Here is a 7,629-nt window from a genome sequence, read left to right on the forward strand (position 1 = left end):
GGTGGGGCAATCAGAATGGCTCTCTGTCTGCATCACTTAGAGGGAGGCCGCAGTGACTGACTGTGACATTCAGAGCTCGGGCCCGGCTTCACCCTTTCCTTTCGTTCGCTTGTTCGCTCTCTCGTTAATTTCTGTGGGAAGGAGACAAGAACGTTTTTTGTTTTTTTTCTGCGTCGATGTGATATCTAGTCTTTTAGATCCCTCGGTGTACACTCATGGCCCCTATAAGTAAGACTTGTTTTGCTCTAAACATCAGAAGCAGACCCTGTCACCCCCCACCCTCTTACCCCATCATCCAACCTGGGAGCCTGGGCTCGGCCAGCTCCGTCGTCCCTTGGCGCCAGTGAGATGGACACTTCCAAGGTTTCTCCTGCTCAGAGCAGTGTGACACACACACACACACACACACTCTCGAACAAACGCACACATACACACCATCCCACATGGAATGGACGGATACATGCGCAAACACACATCTGCAGGACGGAGGAGTGTTTGTGCTTGACTCATATAGCAGATCCCGGAGTTTGGCAGCCTGACAGCCATCTATCAGCCTCTGTCTGTATCGCATGATACATAGTCCTGTACGTCCCTGAGCTTGACGAGCTTGGTTTCTCTGCTCAGTGAGCGAGGGAGGCAGAGAACGAGTCAGGGGACAAGGGAACTCAGGAAGGAATGTGTGCTTTAGAGTTTGAGTGAATGAGTTAGGTAGGGAAGCTGGGAAAGAGTGAATGAGTACATTAATAATCAAAATATTCATTTCCCCAACTGGTAGAATGCATGAAGGGATATATTTAGATGTTGTGCAATAGTGGCCACTTTGCCATGGATAAGTCTATTAAAATAATATTATTTTAAAGGCATTTCTGCTTCATTAGATCGTATACAGTGGACAGAGAGGAGAACTTTCCTCCAAAATGCTCCACTGCTGAATAATTCTGCTGTACTTGCTGGTGTGGTGTATGTGCTCACTGCAGACTTGGTGCTTTCTCCCCAGCACTAGTGTATGTGCATCTGAGTGTGTTTGCATGTCTGTGGGTGAATCTGTGTATGTCTCTGCTGGGTGTGGGTGATTTTGTGTGTATATACAGTCTAAATAAACACAAATACAATCTGAAAATGTCCTTTTTCTGGAATATGTTGGTGTGTTTGTTGTGACAATACCTCAAACATTTCTCTAATCCTCCCCTTTGACAGTTGGGTCTTGGCTATGTAGTTGTTTTATCGTGATTATGGGCGTTATGCTTTGTCTGCTGCGTGGTAGTGGAATGGTACCATAGTTAAGCTTTGCTGGCGGTGAGAGGAGGACTGTTGGCCTTCCAGCTTCTCTGTGTTGGAGTAGCTGTGTATTAATTGTGGTGGTTGTGTATTGCTTGTATGTCGTTACTTTCCTAATCTGGATGAGAATGTGGTAGGAGGATCTTGGCTGTGGCAGCTCCTGGGCTTCCAGCGTCTCTGTATAGGCCTGTTGATTGTGTAGATGTAACGTGTTGGTTGTGATTCAGTTGCGTGGTAGTTATCTGCTTGGTTCTGGGCTAGCAGTCTGTTGGGTTTGGCAGCACGCCTCATCAGTCGCCCCCCTCTCAACAATGTGACTCTCCTGGCAATTGGTCTTTCAGTGTCCTCACCTAACGACATCATCACCGCGCTGCCTAGACTTCCTGTAGAGACATCATCACGCAGCTCAGTCTTTACCTGCTGTGGCTGTTGTAACCTTTTCAACAATTATCTGCTCACTCCATATAAATAGCCTTGCTAGTTCTGTCTGTTTCATTTCAAAACCAGCCACGCTCTCCCTCGGCTCTCTGCAGCAGCCAAGGAAACTCGATCCCTGAGACTAAACTAAAGCAATAAACAAGACAGAAAATGCCTGAGAGGCAGCTCTCACAGGCCTGAGATGTGTCATACGTCTATGTACCCTGAAACATTAAGGGTGCTGTAACAAGGGAACAGCGTTGACAGAGTGTTTCCACTTGTATGCATGTTAAAGAAGAATGGCAATAAAAGAGTCAAGTAATGTTGTTGTGGAAATAGCGAGTAAACACTGGCCTGGGCCAAAGTAAGCCAAATCATCATAGAAACATGGAGCCAGTGGTAAACATTCAGAGCTGCCTCCTGCCTTCTCAGCATGCTCTTGACTTGTAATGGAATGATTTTTTCTCTTCACTCTGTCGTTATTGATGACTCTCAGCGAGCCTGTATTTAATTGTGCCACCCTGAGGGGGTGAGTTGAGTGCTTAGTTACAGAAACACTGGTGAGCGCTGCTCCTGCCAAATGTTAAAGATGGCAGTTATTTGAGAATGGGGTTTTTAGATTTTATTGCTTGCCTGCCGGACAGCACTGTTCCTCCCTGGTGGGTACTCTTTATTAATTATTTATTTTTTTCTTGCTTTTTTCTCGGCTTTTGGCCCAGCCGTTTCACCTGGCATAGAGATCCTCTCTGCTGTCATCAGCACCATTAACGGCCACAACAAAGTGGCTTTGAAGTTCGGCGGGGCTCAGGCCGTAATAGGAGCACAGCTCTAGGCTCAGACTGTAATAGAGGGAAAGCTCAGGGGCTTCACTGTTTGCTCCTTAGTTCAGATTTCTGTCCCCTTTCATAAGATAAGGCTCTAAGGACAGCTGGACCAATTACTCTCTCTGTGTATCTCTCCCTGCCTCACTTTCAATGTCTCTCATTCCCTCTCCATCTCGGTTTGACCTGGCTGTGACATTTAAGGTGAAGCACTTGTTTGTAACACAACGCTGTGCAGGCGGCAAATGCTTTTACAGCGACATAGATCATAACTACTGCTATGTGCTGAAGACAAATGATGCCAACATAGATGGTGAATGCACAGCAGCCTAAAAGCATTGCTCTCTGGAGCTGTTTTCCAGGCAGATGTAACAACTGCTGGTAGCTCAATATTTATCGCTGTCTCTTCTGTTAATTGGATGCATTATGTGCATTTACTCTGCCGCTTTTCAAATCCTAATCAGATGGTTAATTTACTGTCTTACAGGCTTTAACCAGCTGGCTGTTCCAAACATAGATGCTCTCCTCTCTTCATCTCTGTCTCTTCATCTTCCATGGGTGTCTCCATGGTTTCTTCAGCCTGTTTGGTAGTCAAGCAGGCAGGGCTTTGTGTGTGTGTGTGTGCATGTGTGCCCAGGCTTGTGTGTGTATAGTGTGGGGGTAGGTGGGTAGGTTAATATGACAGTGCCCCCTGCCTGGTTTCACATTAATACAAAGAGGCCAGTGGAAGCGTGATGGAGATTTGGCTGGCAGGTCTGAGTCAGTCCAGAGAAGAAAAGACCGAGCAGATCCCTGCCGACAGCAGCTGTGAGAGCCCTTCATTAATATAATAACACTCCTCAGTTATAACAGCCGGCCCCGCTTCACACTCCCTATCTGACACGTGCACGCACACACACACACACAGAACTAATGGCTGCCGAGCCAGACCCTTACGGCCACCTCACTTCCTATTTATTTATATAATTCTGTATTTGTCACTTAGCCTTTGTCACATTCACAACAACGAAAGAGGGAAAGCTGATTATGCTGTCTGCCGTCTCTTCTGTTTGTGTTTTACGGGCCATCAGCTCAGCATTTCCTTGCCATTGTTATGTTGGTTCCCTGGTGCTGATAAGGAGTAATTGCTAGTGTGGCAGTTGACTTGGTTCTTCCTCGAGAGTTGCCATCCAGGCTGAAGCAGGCTTTGAGACACTTTTTGTTCACACGAAAAGTCTACATCAATATCTTTGTCTGGAGGTAGGGAGATTTCTTTTGCATCAGATAATCCCTTTCACTCCTAAAATTAGTTTCTCTCTCTTGAGGCAAAAATGCAGCGGCAAAATTACAAGTGTGCAAGGATTACAATTGTAAATGTGTGAAACAGAACAGATAGGGGAATGAGTGGAACTTGTGCATTCGTGTGGGTGTGCATGTGTGTGGGCGTGGATGTGTGTGTGCGGGCCTGACTGTGTGTCTGTGTTTGTGTGTGTGTGTGTGTGTGTGTGTGTTTGTGGCTGAGGCCTCTTTGCCAGCAATCAAGAGCTCTTGCTGGGCTCCCCACCTGATTGAAATGAATAGATGCTTGGATACAAGGGGGAGGGGAGTGGGGAGGTAGCAAGCCGCATGGAGCAGCAGCCAGCAGCCTCACACACACACACACACACACACACACACACACACAAACACATACACACACACACACCACGCTCTGTGAGAGAGCTTGGCCCCCCAGTGGCTCATTAATGCACCTTAGCACCAACGGCAACACCAGGCAGAGAGCCAACCCAGGGAGAGAAGCTGAGAAGTGATGCCCACCACGGGCCACCCCAGGCTGGGTAGAGGGGTAAAGCTGAGCCCCTGGCAAGTGAAGCACAAAGACTGCCTTGGTTTGAGGTGTTACTCATTAGTACCCACACACAATGTAATGAAGAGCCTGGAGAGATAGAGAATGAGAGAGAGAGAGGAGAGAGAGAGAGATAAAGACAGAGAGAGAGATAAAGATAGAGAGAGAGAGAGCGAGAGAGAGAGAGAGAGAGAGAGAGAGAGAGAGGGAGGGCATGTATCAAACTGAATAAAGAAACATACATGCATACACTAAAACGCACAAACACACACACACACACACACACCTACACACACACACACACACAGATACACACCAGCACATACACACAGCCACACATAAACGCAGCTCAGCCAAGACACACACATTTATTCACTGGAGAGTTGATACGTACATAGACATATTGTCTGTGTGATAGTAGATGTAGTAATACATCTTAAAGCTGAACACTCTCCAACACCCTTCGCTGTATTTTGGTGAACTAGTTCTCCTCCAGCTAAATACCAAGGGACGCTGACACACAGGGGAGGCTGGCTATAGAAATAGCCTGGGTTCTGGTTCGTAAACACAGCGCCTGCTCTGTGGACACATACTGTGTGTGTTTGTAGGTGTGTAGGTGTGTGCGTGCATACCGCAGCTCCTTTTCAACCCCCAAGACAGCTTGCATCAGCATGATTAACAGCGGAGTAATATTGATTTTGTCAAAGCGGCTTCACAGGCAAATATTGTTATTTAGTCTGTGTATACGTCAGGACATTTTGTTATTGTTGTCAGGCGTCTCAGTAGCCTCGCTCAGGAAAGCCCACACTGGGGTTGCTTTTTGTTAAGGCTCAGCGAGTCTAGAGCCAAGGCAGCCAGTTTCTCTTCCAGCCCTCCCAGGACTCAACCCTGCGGACCTGGACTAATTCTTCTGCATCACATTACCATCCTCATTAATGTGACTGATTATACACTTGGAGGGAGAGGGGGAGCCAACCGGCCGAAGTGTTTACTGGCAAACTAGTCTGAGAAATAAGAATGCCCACTCGTGTTGAGTCATTTGTGTCTTAGATCATCCTGATGGCTGCGCGCAGACCTGTGATATCTCATTATCCGTCAGAGATGACTCTCCAGCTTATTTAGATGATGATTTAGTATGTGTGGTTGCGTTTGTGCATGCACATGCGTGTGTATGTGTGAAAGAGCGTGTTGTGTCAATGTATTTCTGTATTTGATAGTGTTGTTTCTATGGTTATGAGAGAGAGGTTTTGCTAGTGCTGCAGTTAACTTTCTTTTGTTTATGGTTTTGATCACACACATAATTAACCTTTCTTGACTTCTGGTTGAAATATAAAGGAGAACTTTATCTATGAGCTACTGCTTGGCAGCTACTAATGCACTTCCTGCAGCTGCCAATCAATAAAGTTATGTAACTAAAATCTACTGCAAAGAATTCTCAAAAGTACCAAATATAATGTTCTATAAGTTTTCCTGGCAGAAAATAAATTTTGTAAATAAGTAAGCAAATAGATCTTGTAATAGCAAAATTCTTTTATTAGATTTTGCAGGAAGTGCAGTGGTGCTTCTGCAGCAGGTTGAAAGTGTCACTTGATTAATTTAATAAGTAATGGCTCCTCTTGTGTTTGTTGTTTATCTGTTTGAGAGAGATGACAACAATGCTCCAAATAGCCTGCTGAAGTGTCTGACCCAGGAACGGAAACGAGTAAACAAGAAAATGACTTCTCAGCGCACTAAGTGATGCCACAGAATGGGTGGAAAAAAGTAATAACACTTAAAGTATAAGCCATTTTTGTGATAATTAGATCTTGTGTGGAATGCTGTTTAAAATGCAGACAGGCTTCAGAGGAAAGGAAAACACAAACCCCCAGAGCCATCGCACTGTCCCGACTACAGCCATTATGTGTTTCATTACAATTGGAACGTAACATAAATAGCCTGTTATTTCAGGAAGTGCGCTTTCTTTACTCCCCTCAGGATAGCGAAGGGAAATTGTTCTGGGACTGTCTATTATTGGATCACGTGTTTTCGTGTATTTTTAATCAGTGGGCTTCTTAATATAGATCACCACAACCCGATCCTCCAGCCATTAGCTAAGTCAGCTTAATATAGAGCAGAGAACTCATCCTTTCAAATAGCCCAGGATCCCCCTCTAATGTAATGGTGGGTGTCAGTGTGTGAAATACGGACTGGCAATTTAACCGGCCAATAATAGAGTCTCTGTTTTGGATGGCTGAGTGCCCGATGTGAGAGAGACCTAGAAAAGGTCAGAATGGGCCTGACCACCAGCCCCGCTCCCTGTACTTATAGGGAATCAATGGGAACTCAGGGCTCTAGGTAGAAAGTCAGCTGCCTGATATCATTGCACCAACATCAAAACTCTGCCTCGGCTATCTTTTTGATACCAGGTCATATGGCATCATGGTACTGTATAAGAAGATATAAGAAGTTAAACTACTATTTACTGTAAAAAGTCTGTCTCCCTCTATGGAACAAGTTGAATGATCCCAGAAGTATAATCCACCCATCTTGTCCTCTGAACTGGCTGAAACTGCTAAGCATTGGGCTGAAATGGCTTTATTAACAAACCCCGATCTTACACACCGGCCAGTGTCCTTTCTCTTAACTGTAATTCTATAACTGACCTCTGTCTTCCCACCATTGCCCTGACCGAAGCCACTGGCTATCAGAAACAATTATCTAGATTGTGTCAACAGAGTCAGTGGAGCAGGCGAAGGCATCGGTATCCTAGTGTAAGTCTCAGGTCAATGGCAGTGAAAGAGGGGTAATGGCCTTCACTTACTACAGCGTGTGAGTTCAATTGGAAGGAGACCGGCTGAGCGAGAAAAGCTATGCGACTCTCCATGGGGACCTTTGAACCAAGCTGCGCAGAGTGGCTCTTTCAGAAGAAACAAAGTGTAGTGGGTGTCTGTGGGTGTGTGTGTGTGTGTTTGTAGAGTTTTGTACTCATCACTCTCCAGCTGACCTGGAGTTTGGCCAGTGGCCGCACTAGGAAAGTTTTCCCTCTCCTCTCCTCTCCTCTCCTCTCCTCTCCTCTCCTCTCCTCTCCCTCTCCCTCTCCTCTCCTCTCCCTCTCCCTCTCCCTCTCCTCTCCTCTCCCTCTCCTCTCCTCTCCTCTCCTCTCCTCTCCTCTCCTCTCCTCTCCTCTCCTCTCCCTCTCCCTCTCCCTCTCCCTCTCCTCTCCCTCTCCCTATCCTCTCCTCTCCTCTCCCTCTCCTCTCCTCCTGTTGTCCACTCTGCTCTCTCTGTGGGCGTTAGCCAGGGCAGAGA

This window comes from Centroberyx gerrardi, chromosome 9 (assembly GCF_048128805.1).
Source record: "Centroberyx gerrardi isolate f3 chromosome 9, fCenGer3.hap1.cur.20231027, whole genome shotgun sequence".
Taxonomy (NCBI): Eukaryota; Metazoa; Chordata; class Actinopteri; order Beryciformes; family Berycidae; genus Centroberyx; species Centroberyx gerrardi.